Raw genomic sequence first — 13717 nt, 5'->3', positions numbered from 1 at the left:
CTTGAACTCCCCGCTCAAGAGACATAGACTGGCCCAACGGATAAAAAAACACAATCCAAGTATCTCTGTCTTCAAGAAACTCACCTAACCTGCAAAGATGCATTTAGACTGAAAATAAAAGGATGGAAATTGATATTTCAAGCAAATGGTAACCAAAAGAAAGCTGGTGTGGCAATCTTAATTTCCAATAACTTAGCTTTCAAACCAACAAAAATAATAAAAGACAAAGATGGCTACTACATACTGATTAAAGGCACAATTCATCAAGAAGCCATGACTATACTCAATATATATGCACCCAACCTAGGTGCACCTAGATTCATAAAGCAAACCCTACTAGATCTCAACCAAATGATAGATAACAATACTGTAATAGCTGGAGACTTTAACACCCCACTGACAGTACAGGACAGATCCTCTAAACAGAAAATAAACAAAGACATAATGGACCTAAATAGAATGCTAGAACAAATGGGCATGGCTGACATCTATAGGACATTCTACCCAAAGTCCACAGAATATACATTCTTCTCATCAGCTCACGGGACATTCTCTAAGATTGACCATGTCCTAGGACATAAATCATGTCTTAAAAAATTCAAAAAAATAGAAATTATACCATGCATCTTCTCAGATCACAGCGGAATAAAAGTAACAATGATCACAAACAGAAACCCTCACTCTTACTCAAAGTCATGGAAGCTAAATAACCTTCTCCTGAATAATTATTCTATAAAAGAAGAAATCAAGATGGAAATCAAAAATTTCTTTGAATTAAATGACAATGGAGATACAACTTATCAAAATCTATGGGATGCAGCTAAAGCAGTCCTGAGAGGAAAATTCATATCCATAAATGCCTATATCAAAAAGACAGAAAACATGCAAATAGACAACCTAACGAATAGACTCAAAGAGCTGGAGAAAGAAGAACAGAACGATCCCAAACCCAGCAGAAGGCGAGAAATTACTAAGATCAAATCAGAACTAAATGAAAAGGACAACAAAGAAACTATACGGGAAATTAATAAAACAAAAAGTTGGTTCTTTGAAAAGATAAACAAAATAGACACACCCCTGGCTAGACTAACCAAGAGCACAAAACTAAAATCTCTAATAACCTCCATTAGGAACATGAAAGGAGAAATCACAACCGATGCTACAGAGATACAAGATATCATCTATGAATTCTACAAAAATCTTTATGCACACAAACTGGAGAACGTGGAGGAAATGGACAAATTCTTAGAAACACATAGTCTTCCCAGGCTCAACCAGGAAGAAATAGAGTACCTGAACAGACCAATATCAAGAACTGAAATTGAAACAGCAATAAAAAACCTTCCCAAAAAGAAAAGCCCTGGTCCAGATGGGTTCACATCTGAATTCTACCATACATACAAAGAAGAACTGGTGCCCATCCTACATAAACTATTCTCCAATATTGAGAAGGATGGAATTCTCCCCAACACGTTCTACCAAGCCAATATAACATTGATACCAAAACCAGGAAAGGACGCAACAAAAATAGAGAACTACAGACCAATTTCCCTCATGAATATAGATGCAAAAATTTTCAATAAAATACTAGCAAATCGAATCCAAGTACTTATCAAAAAAGTAATCCACCACGACCAAGTGGGCTTCATCCCCGAGATGCAGGGGTGGTTCAACATACGTAAATCTATAAATGTAATTCACCACATAAATAAAAGCAAAAACAAAAACCATATGATACTCTCATTAGATGCAGAAAAAGCATTTGACAAAATTCAACACCCTTTTATGATAAAAACGCTTAACAAAATAGGCATTGATGGAACCTACCTAAAATTGATACAAGCCATATATGACAAACCCACAGCCAACATCACAGTGAATGGGGAAAAACTGAAAGCACTCCCACTTAGAACTGGAACCAGACAGGGCTGCCCATTGTCTCCATTACTTTTCAACATAGTATTGGAAGTCCTTGCGAGAGCTATCAGGCAAAAGAGCAGAATCAAGGGAGTCCAAATAGGGAAGGAAGAGATCAAACTCTCACTTTTTGCTGATGATATGATGTTATATCTGGAAAACCCCCAGGATTCAACCATGAGACTCCTGGAATTGATTAACGAATACAGCAAAGTCTCAGGCTACAAAATTAATATACACAAATCAGAGGCATTTATATATGCCAATAACAGTCAATCGGAAAACCAAATTAAAGACTCAATACCCTTCAAAATAGCAACAAAGAAAATAAAATATCTAGGTATATATCTAACTAAAGAGGTAAAGGACCTCTATAAGGAAAACTATGAAACACTGAGAAAAGAAATAGCAGAACTTGCAAATAGATGGAAAAATATACCATGCTCGTGGATCGGAAGAATCAACATTGTTAAAATGTCTATACTACCCAAAGTGATCTACAGATTCAATGCAATCCCTATTAAATTACCAACATCATTCTTTACAGACATAGAGAAAATAATTATACACTTTGTATGGAATCAAAGAAGACCCCGTATAGCAAAAGCAATTTTAAGCAACAAAAACAAAATGGGAGGTATTAATTTGCCAGACCTCAAACAATACTACAAGGCCGTGGTTCTTAAAACAGCCTGGTATTGGCACAAGTGCAGGGACACAGACCAGTGGAACACAACAGAAAATCCAAATATAGAACCATCCTCATATAGTCACCTAATTTTTGACAAAGCGGGAAAGAATATACTCTGGGGACAAGAATCCCTATTCAATAAATGGTGCTGGGAGAATTGGTTAGCCACTTGTAGAAGACTGAAACAGGACCCACAGCTTTCACCTCTCACAAAAATCAAATCACGGTGGATAACAGACTTAAACCTTAGGCGTGATACAATCAGAATTCTAGAAGAAAATGTAGGAAAGACTCTTACAGACATTGGCCTAGGCAAAGAATTTATGAAGAAGACCCCCAAGGCAATCGCAGCAGCAACAAAAATAAATGAATGGGACATGATTAAATTAAAAAGCTTCTGCACAGCCAAAGAAACAGTCCAGAGAATAAACAGACCACCTACAGAATGGGAAAAAATTTTTGCATACTACACATCAGATAAAGGACTGATAACAAGAATCTATTTAGAACTCAGGAAAATCAGCAAGAAAAAATCAAGCAACCCTATCAAAAAGTGAGCAAAGGACATGAATAGAAATTTTTCAAAAGAAGATATAAAAATGGCTAACAAACATATGAAAAAGTGTTCAACATCTCTAATCATCAGGGAAATGCAAATCAAAACCACAATGAGATATCACTTAACCCCAGTGAGAATGGCCTTTATCAAAAAAACCCAAAACAACACATGTTGGCGTGGGTGTGGAGAGACAGGAACACTCATACACTGCTGGTGGGACTGCAAACTAGTGCAACCCCTGTGGAAAGCATTATGGAGGTATCCTAAACAGATTCAAGTAGACCTGCCATTTGACCCAGCAATCCCATTACTGGGCATATACCCAAAGGAAAAAAGGTCATTCTGTAACAAAGACACATGTACCCGAATGTTTATAGCAGCACAATTCACAATAGCAAAGATGTGGAAACAACCCAAATGCCCATCAATACATGATTGGATTAGTAAACTGTGGTATATGTATACCATGGAATATTACTCAGCTATAAGGAATGATGAAGATACGACATCTCTATGGTTCTCCTAGAGAGAGTTGGAACCCATTATATTAAGTGAAGTATCCCAAGAATGGAAAAACAAGCATCACATGTACTCACCAGAAAATTGGTTTCCCTGAACATCACCTAAATACAAATCTGGGAACGACACCAATTGGACATCAGACTGAGGTGGGGGGTGGGGGAGGGGATGGGGGTATGCCTACACAATGAGTGCATTATGCACCCTTTGGGGAGTGGTAACACTTGAAGGTGCTGACTCGGGAAAGGGGGGGTGGGGAAAAAATATGAAACTGTTGTTTTTAACTTGCATTGTTCACTTAATAATTTATCATGAATATTTCCCATATTATTTCATATCATTGTACAAGAAATAATAAAAAAAAAAAGAAGCTGTATAGAACTTAAAAAAATCAACAAGAAAAAAAATCAAACAACCCCATCAACAAATGGGCAAAGGACATGAACAGAAACTTTTCCAAAGAAGACAAATTGCCAGCAAACATATGCAAAAGTGGTCAACATCTCTAATCATTAAGGAAATGCAAATCAAAACCACAATGAGATATTTCCTAACTCCAGTGAGAATAGCCTTTATCAAAAAGTCCCAAAACAACAAATGCTGGCATGGATGTGGAGAGATTGGACTACTCTTAACTGCTGGTTGTGATAAGAAGACGTAAATGGAAGGCCAGAGTCCACCCCAGATGCAGAGAAAAGAAAGAAGGTCTCAGGATTATTGACTGTGTTGATGATTATCTACTAGCATAGTACAATGGGTGAATAATCAAAGTGACCTAAGGCAGGTCCTAGGTCCAAGGGAAGGGGGAGTCGATTTAACAAATATGCCCAGCTATATGAAGTTAAATTTTACAATGCTTATTTAGGTTGTAGGAAATTGTACTTTGTTGTAACTGATGCTATCTGCTTCTGTGAACCTGCTTGCTTTTTACTCGATTGTTTAAAATAGTTAATCAGATAGGACCGGAGGGTCTTTGGATGATCTCATAACCTTGAAGCTGGAAACTGTTGCCTAAGATGTCCCAAGGTGTATATGTTTAATGTTCCATATGGTACAATGGTGGAGGGTATATAAGTTGTCACAAAACTGGTGCTCAGGGCCGCACTCCGAGCTTGGTGGGATTCCCTGCCGGAGAGCGTGCTGCTGGCCAGCTGATAAAGACTCACTAAATTTCAATCAGTCTTTCGTTGTTGACATTCTCGCTCTGGTCCATAACACTGGTGGGACTGCAAATTAGTACAACCCCTGTGGAAAGTAATTTGGAGATAGCTCAAAGAGCTAAAAATAGAAATACCATTTGATCCAGCAATCCCACTGCTAGGCATCTATCTACCCAAAGGAAAAAAAGACATTCTATAATAAAGACATCTGCATTCAAATGTTTATGACAGCACAATTCACAATTGCAAAGATGTGGAAACAACCCAAGTGTCCATAAATACATCAGTGGATTAATAAAATGTGATATATATGTATACCACAGAATACTATTCAACTACAAAAAATAATGGTCAACTAGTACCTCTTGTATTATCCTGGATAGAGCTTGAGCCTATCCTTTGAAGTAAGGTAACACAAGAATGGAAAAACAAGCACCACGTGTACTCGCCATCAAATTGGTACTAACTGATCAACACTAAGGTGCTCCATGGTAGTAATAATATTCATTGGGTGCCTGTCAGGTGGGGGGGTGGTGGGGATGGGTAAACTCACAACTAACAGAGGCGAGGCACACTGTGTGGGGGAAGGGCATACTTGTAGCCCTGGCTTGAGTGAGGCAAAGGCATTACATATAACCAAAATGTTTGTCCCCCATAATATTCTGAAATTAAAAAAAAAAAAAAGAAATCATTGCTGACTTTCACAAAGGCACTGCTACAAAAAAAGCTCAAAAACCAAACATAAAGGACCGTAAGTGAGTAAGACACTTGCGACAGGTGCTCTCCTAGCCATTTTAACACTCCATTATCCACATGCAGAAACACAGCTTCTCTCCCATTATTAAAGTATCTGATATACTTTTCAAATGATTTTTCTACAGACATCTTATTCACATAAGTGTATTACACCTTATGTTCCCCTCTAGTCCTACCTAGAACCTGAAATTGCATTAGAGATGTATCAAATTGCCAAATTCCTAACTGAAGTATCAAGTGTTTTTGCATTATAGAAAGATCTCAGCATTGCATACAGAGTGGATACAATGATTCTTTAATGAATGGAAAGTCTCTCTTAAAACACATCAGCCTCATATGAGATAAAGCTGATTATCAACTCATACTGATTTAAGCGAACAAATTATCCCACTGAAGGTCTGTGAATTTTGGTAAATGTATCTAGAAATACATAGATATAACTTCATGAGTTATCTCCATCAAGACCTATTAAGTACTTCTCAGGTAACAGCCTCCAGTGTTTAAAATGCCACATTCACAGTCAGGGTCAACAGAAGTACAATACCCTCTTCTAAAATTTGCTGGAGAAGGCGAATATACGCTTGCCATAGTGAAAGCATGCAGAATACATACCTATGAATCGTTGGGGGAAAAGACAATACTTCAGTTAGAAAAATTTCCCATCATTATCATTACAAAACTCTATAACTTAATTTCCATTCAGATTAATGTCACTTACATATTTAGTATTTGATGAAAATGATGTAATAAACTACATCAAATATGTTTTTATCCTCATTAGATAACACATATTAAAGTAGAGCATGACTTGCTTAATTTCAAAGACGAAGCCGCTATGCAGCTGTTAATGTAGGAAGACAAACATGTTATCAATACTCTTTTTCATTCTGAACACATACTGAGAGAATGGTCTGGTGGAAAGAGTCCCAGACTTGGAGTTAGATGACATGTGTGAACTAAAATAAAATCGTAAGCATTCCAGCTAACTGAATGGACCCCTTCTTGGCCAAGGGGACCCCAGAAAAACCCTACAGCTGAGTTGCCAGCCATGAGAAGGGAAGTCAGACACACCCTGTCATGTCTGCCCCCCCTTTGGAAATAGTCTTTGTAACAATAAGATAGGAAATCATTAACAGACCTAAGGCTATGCAAGGCAAAGCTTACATCACACCTGCAGGCCATCAATTTACTTAACAGACTGCTAGAGTTTCCATAAATGTCCCCTGGTTTGTCTTTGATTAACAGACATCCTTATTTTAAGTTAAAACATTTCAAGCCCTTAAGACAAAGCTTCGTTTCTTTAACCAGTTACAAATCAAAGACTCTTTAAACGCACCTGTAACCTGTGGTGTCCCCTCCCCCCCGCTTCCCCCTGGAGATGTCCCAGCTTTTCAGGCCAAACCGGTGTATGCCCTCCACATACTGACGTAAGATCCTACGTGTCATTCCTGTCTGCATGAATGTAAAAAACGGAACTGTGACCCAGCTGTTGCTGGCACATTTTCTCAGCACCTCGTGAGGCCATATGCTCTGATCACACACATTTGGCTCAGAATAAACCTCTTTAAATTATTTTATAGAGTTTGGGTTTTATTCCTGTTAACACATGGGTTCCATTGTTTCACTGATAACCTGTGTCACTGCAACCACCTTTACAAATTGATAAAGGGGTGGAAGGCGAGAACTGTGGGAAAGGCCCAGATAAAAATAATGGTAATAATCAGCCACTGTCCCCCAGTTTGCTTCTCTGATTGCCACTCTGGAGCTGGCGGTCATAAAGATTCTTAGCTTTCTCCATAGATAACACCACCCTTTTGAAACCTAGGGGTAGTTTCTGAGATATTGTCCAGGTCCCACATTGCCGTGGAATGGCCGACCCACCCAGGCAAGTGGACTATACCAAGGAACTGACTCGACTGGCTTTGTGACCCCCACTCAAGAACCTGATCAGCAAAGAAAACAATTTCTACAACCCTATGGTTCCACCTGAACCCAGCCAATTAGCAGACTCAATTGTCTATGACAAACTGTTTTTAAAAACCCTGTCTCCCAAATTCTGGGGGAGGCAGATTTGAGAAATTTCTCCTGTCTCCCAATCTCAGCACTATGCAGAATAAACTCTTTCTCTACGGTAAACCCTGCTGGTCTCCACATACTGGGCAGTGGGCAAATGAACCTGGGTGGGCGGCAACGTCACTTTGGGACATCCATCTACCCGCTCTGGGTCTCAGTCTCAGTTGTCAGAAGGAGTTAAATGCATTGTCTACCTGCAGGGTTCTAGAGAGGATCAAACGGAATGATATAAAAGAAAGTGCTCTGTAAAATGTAATATAACAGGCACCCCTAAGGTATTTTCATAATGGCAGTCCTGTGCTTACGATCTGCAAGTATTAATACTTTTTGTACAGGCTTCTATTTTGGACCCATCCACGCCATGGCCTGACCCCCATACTTTTTTTGGATTGGAATACTTAATATTTACATATTTATATTCTTCTTATATATTATTTTTTGCTATGGAACAAATAATACTTTTTTCATACTGCACTTTTTTTTAAATTGACAAGTAATAGTTATACATATTTGTGGGGCACATACTGATGTTTCTATACATATCATATATGGTGATCAGATCAGAGTAATTAGCACATCCATTATCGCAAACATTTATCGTTTCTTTGTGTTGAATGAAGGAGCTAAAGAAATTTCACCCCAAAATATGACTCCTTGGTATAAAAAGTATTTTGAATTAAAGGCCCTTAGAGATCAACAGGTGTTGGAAAGGGCTTTCCATCTATCTTCATAAAAACCAGACCCACTGAAAAGAACAATTTTCTTTCCTTACCCTCCCTGTTATCCCAATATATTGCTGGAAAGAAGATCAAGAATGCAACCAGACCTAGCCCAACCCATCTTAAAGATAATACCATTCTCTCAGGTTAATTTAATTTCCAAAGAGAATCATTTACAAATTTGTTTCCCCCACCCATTCATTATCCCAAGTCTCTATCCTCCCTTGTCATTATTTATTGACACTCAACAGAATTACTTATATTCCTCATCTCCCCTGTTGCTCTAAAATGAGAGTATGTAAATTTCTGGACCCCACAGGGATATTGGGTAATCACGCTGTGATTCTCCCCATGTGCATGGTAAATACATTTTTGCATTCTTTTTCTCTTATTACTCTGCCTTATTGTGAGTTGCTCTTTCAGTGAAACTTCCAGGGGTGAAGGGAAGTTTTCCTTTCCCCTACATGAGAACATTCAATATCCTCCTTCTAGTTATTTGAAACTATGTATTATTGTTAACTTAGTCAACCTTCAGCGGTATTGAAGGAAATCAGAATACTTTGCTCCAAAATATATTTCTTTGACCTATTTTGAGATGGCTACCACAGGTCCAGCAGCTAGAAGTAAAGCTGCAAATCTATCTTTTGTGGGGAAAAATCTGCATACATAGAGCATCTCCATTAACGCAGCCAGGTCTTTCCTTACCTGATCTAGGAAAGATTAACTGAGAGTCTGATACCTTTAAAGGTCTGCAAGGAAACAATTACCATCAATGCTCTCTGAGGGCTGCTACCTTTCATTTACATAGCAAGACCACCTTTGCTAGCCAAGCCTCTTCCTTTCTTCTTCCCATAACCTTCTTGCCACTAAACCTGTTTTGCCACAATGCAAGTCCCCATTCTTTAAAACTTCTGTACTTCACTGGGAGGTTGAGTTTTCATCTGAAGGCTCCTGTGTACACATGTTAAATAAATTTGTATGCCCTTTTCTCCTATTCATCAATCGGGCCTCATGTCAGTGATTTTTCAGTGAACCTTTAGGCGCCAAGGGCCCTGGTCACTGCTTCCCTGCAATCCAAAACTGGACCAACTAACAGAGATCCTGCTGCAGCTGTGTCTTCACCTATTCTTTTTCTACTTGGTTTCTGGAATTACAGTGCAATGACTTCACTGACTTAAGGGTAGAAGTTTATAAGCAGATTTCCTAGTTCAACTCCCAGCTCTACTTTTTGCTAGCCTTGAGAACTGAATAAGTTAGTTCTTCTCTGAACATCAATTGAATCATCTCTAAAATGTGTTTGCACAAGGTTTTTGTGAGGATTAATGAGATAATCCCACAATGTGCTAAGTACAGTGCCTAGCACACAGTATGCATGTAGTGAACGTTACTTATTATTAGTAGTAGGGACACTGGCAGGAATGCTACTATTATAATTCTGCTAGCACAGCTACCACCACTGCCGAAGCAGCTAACCTGCCGCCACTGACACGGAAACCTGCCCTTTTCTGCCCGAAGTCCACCCACAGTGCCATGTTGTGGCAAGTAGTTTATCATGGATGACTGTCCACGCTTCAGCCTGCAAGTCTTAATCCTGAATGTTAAAACTGCCATATTTGTAACATTAAAAAATGATCAGGAAACAATATATAATGAGTATTATATGCCCATATCTTTATTCACGTAAAGCTGTGTTTCTCAAATGGGATAATTTTATCCCCTAGGGAACATCTGGCAATGTCTAGAGATATTTTTGACAGTCACAACTGAGGGGTGGTCACTAGCATCTAGTGAGTAGAGGCCAGGGACACTGCTGAACCGCTACAATGCACAGGACAGCTCTCCACAGGAAGAATTCTCTTGCCCAAAGTGGCGACAGCACGACACTTGAAAGATTCTGACAGAAAGGGTGTCCAAGGGTCTGGTTTTGTCATTCTTAACTCTTTTTCTTCATAACATCTACCTATTCTCTTCTATGTTTCCAACCACTTCTCTTTGCATGTCTCTATTTTAAAATAATTTTTTTCCTGCCTAAAATTAGGTATTTCTTTTGTCTTTTCTATTTCTTTTATTGGACACCACAATAAAACACAAGTAGCACAGTGTTAATGGTCATCTTGTCTTCTCCTATCTACTCCTTCTTGTCCCTTCCCAACATTTTACTTCTTTAATCATTCACCTCTTTCCCAGGTTATTATAAATTCTACCTGATTTATCTCCCCACCTCCAGATTTTCCACGCCAACCTATCTGATAAACAGCAGCTAGATTAACTGCAATAATGAAATCTCTATTCATCTTACTCTCAGTCCTAAAACACTTAATAGCTTCTCAGTAGATTTTTAAAAGATTAAATTACTTGATTGAGAAGTCAAGGTCTTTGTTGATCTTGTCTAAACTAATTTTTCTAATCTTACATTCCAATATCTATTTCATGTTCTGGTCTAAACCAGCCACTTTCTACTCTCTCAATGTGTCCCCTGTTTCCTGTGCTCGTCCTTGCCTGTGTTTTTCCCTTTCCTTCTCACTTCCAGTCACTAAAATCCTGCTCATCCGTACTATCCATTTCAAAAGTTGTAACTTTCTTGAAGCCTTCATTGATGATCCTGCAAATGGACAGAAGTAACTGCTCTGCCTTTTAACTCCTGTAGCCTGAGGTTTGCATCTCTCATCATACCAGCCAGTCACCCACACGCCCGTCTTGGCCCTCCTCCCGGCCTCCAAGCTCTGTTCACTTCGGTATCTCCCAGAGAACTACCATGCGGCTGTGCACATAACTGATACTCTAAAAAGGTTTGTTGCAGCTCTTATTCTTCCACTAGCTAATATGGTTTTGTAGGTTTTGAGTTCTTTTTGGTTAATTAGTATGTTACTGCAAAGTATCTGCCCAATCTCTAAATGAAAATGATCATCCACTTTATGAAAGCCACACTTTATCTGCAATAGTTAAAATTTGTTTTTTTCTTGAGACAGGGTTTTCCTCTGTTGCCCAGGCTGGAGTGTGCTAATTACCTTTGAATCTATATTTCCTTAATTTGTACAAATGACTAACTTACTGTTAACATGGGTCCTGACAAAGATTGTATCTTTGACCAAACTTTCCTTAGGCTCCTCTGAGACCTCTGCTTCACTAAGATCAATCATTACTATACCCTTTTAGTAATTTCCTGTCCACCGACTACCACGCTGCTCCTTGGCTATAAAGTCCCAATTTTCCTTGTATTTGGAGTTGAGCCCAATCTCTCCCCTACTGCAAAACTCACTGTAGCAGTACCCTTGAACAAAATCTGCCTGGTCATCCTTAACAAGTGTTTGAATAATTTTTTCATTAACAGTCACTCACTGACCTACGTTATTGCAAGAACACCCCTTAGTCCCTACCGTCCAACAGACCTGCAGTCCCTAACTGCCCGGCTGTAGACCATTACTGGCCCGTAGCCTGCTGGGACGCTGGCGGCACAGCAGGAGGCGAGTGGCAGGAGAGCACGTGAAGCTGCATCTGTACTCACAGCAGCTCCCCATCCCTTGCATCGCCGCCTGAGCTCCGCCTCCTGTCAGGTCAGCAGCGGCATTAGCTTCTCACAGGAGCGAGAACCCTACTATATCCTGTACCCTACTGTAAACTGCAGGTGCCAGGGGTCTAGGTTGAGGCTCCTCATGAGAATTGAGCGCTGAAGTGGAGCTGAGGCGGTGATGCTAGCTCTGGGGAGCAGCTGAAATACAGATTATCATTAGCAGAGAGGTTTGACTGCACAATAAATGTAATGTGCTTGAATCATCCAGAAACCATCCCCCCGCCCACACTCCCCCACCCACTGGTCTGTGGAAAAATTGCCTTCCACCAAACCGGTCCCTGGTGCCAAAAAGGTTGGGGACTGATGCAATAGATAATTTATTAATTTTCTTTAATGAAAACAATAAAAGAAAAAAGATCCTAATCAAATCCATTCTCTTCATGAAGATTTTTCTCCTATGAAGTTGCTTCACTTTATTACCTTTAAATCAGCCTAGGCTGAGAGGATATCACACACTTAACCATGTTTTATAATATTCTATATAGATTCTATTATTTGTAATGAGGCTTCCTTCCCTGCCAAGCCCCCCACCTCGAGAAACAAGTTAATCAAATATATCTCTCATTTTCTAATACCTTCAGACTTCAAGAAGGAATGCAAGGCAGTCTGCAAATATCGTCCAACAGGGGGAGACTTAATGCATGAAAGTCATAAACAATATAACAAATCACCAGGTGCGGTGGCTCATGCCTGTAATCCTAGCATTTTGGGAGGCTAAAGCAGGAGGATCGCTTGAGGCCAGGAGTTTGAGGCCAGCCTGGGCAACACAGCTAGACCCTGTGGCTACAAAAAATGAAAAATTAGCTAGGCGTGGCAGTGCACACCTGCAGTCTAGCTACTCCGGAGGCTGAGCAAGGAGGATCACTTGAGCCCAGGAGTTTGAGGTTACAATGAACTATGATCATGCCACTGCACTCTAGCCCGGGCAAAAGAGTGAAACTCTGTGTCAACAACAACAACCCCCTCCCAAAAAGCTCCCCCAAACCCATATTTCTATCATCAGAAAATCAAATATAATTACTTTTTTTAAAAAAAGTAGTACATTAAACAAAGTCTTTTTTGGTTCAAAAAACCAAAAAAGGATCAGACTGCTTAGCTTAGAAGTAGTAAGAGGCTGTGATCTTGTCTAAACAAAGCTGCTCCCACGTCTTAGTTTCCTTCCAGGAAGACTGTTGAGTCATGACTAATCACTGACCATGCTGTAAGAGATGGCTGCTAATGAATCTCCCTCCACAAGTCTGTGCTTTATATTTTTAAAATCTGCTATTTTTCATCAGTATTTTAATAAAATTTATAAAAAGTTATGGGTTTAATTTGGATTGAATAAAAGCTAATCAGAAGTAAATAGATGGTAAATCAACAGATCTAAAATTAAAATCTAGTAAGTATCTAGCATATGCCAGGCACTTTACACACATTGTTTCATTTAATCTTCACATTCTTTTTTTTAAATTTCAGAATATTACGGGGGTACAAATATTTTAGTTACATAAATTGCTTTTGTCAAGGTTAAATTGTGCCCATCCCCCAGATACTGTACATCGAACCCGTTAGGTGTGAGTTTACCCATCCCCTCCTTCCCCCTCCCATGTGTTTGTTCACAAACATTCTGTTAAGCAGACACTCTTACACCCATTTTCTATAAGAGGAAAGTGAGGTTTAATACTTGACCAACACTTGATGAATGTCACTGAATTGGCCAGTTTTGCCTGGTCTCAAATCCTATCTTCTACTATGCAGCCTGAAATTCAA

General features: G+C 39.3%; 1 protein-coding gene across 2 annotated transcripts in view; it reads right to left on the bottom strand.

The window, feature by feature from the left end:
- ITFG1 (integrin alpha FG-GAP repeat containing 1) overlaps positions 1-13717 on the bottom strand; it is a 292249-nt gene that overhangs the window by 202009 nt on the left and 76523 nt on the right. The gene's annotated exons all lie outside the window — the stretch shown is intronic.

The sequence above is a fragment of the Eulemur rufifrons genome, chromosome 23, assembly GCF_041146395.1.
Source record: "Eulemur rufifrons isolate Redbay chromosome 23, OSU_ERuf_1, whole genome shotgun sequence".
Taxonomy (NCBI): Eukaryota; Metazoa; Chordata; class Mammalia; order Primates; family Lemuridae; genus Eulemur; species Eulemur rufifrons.
This window is presented reverse-complemented; position numbering and strand designations above follow the sequence as displayed.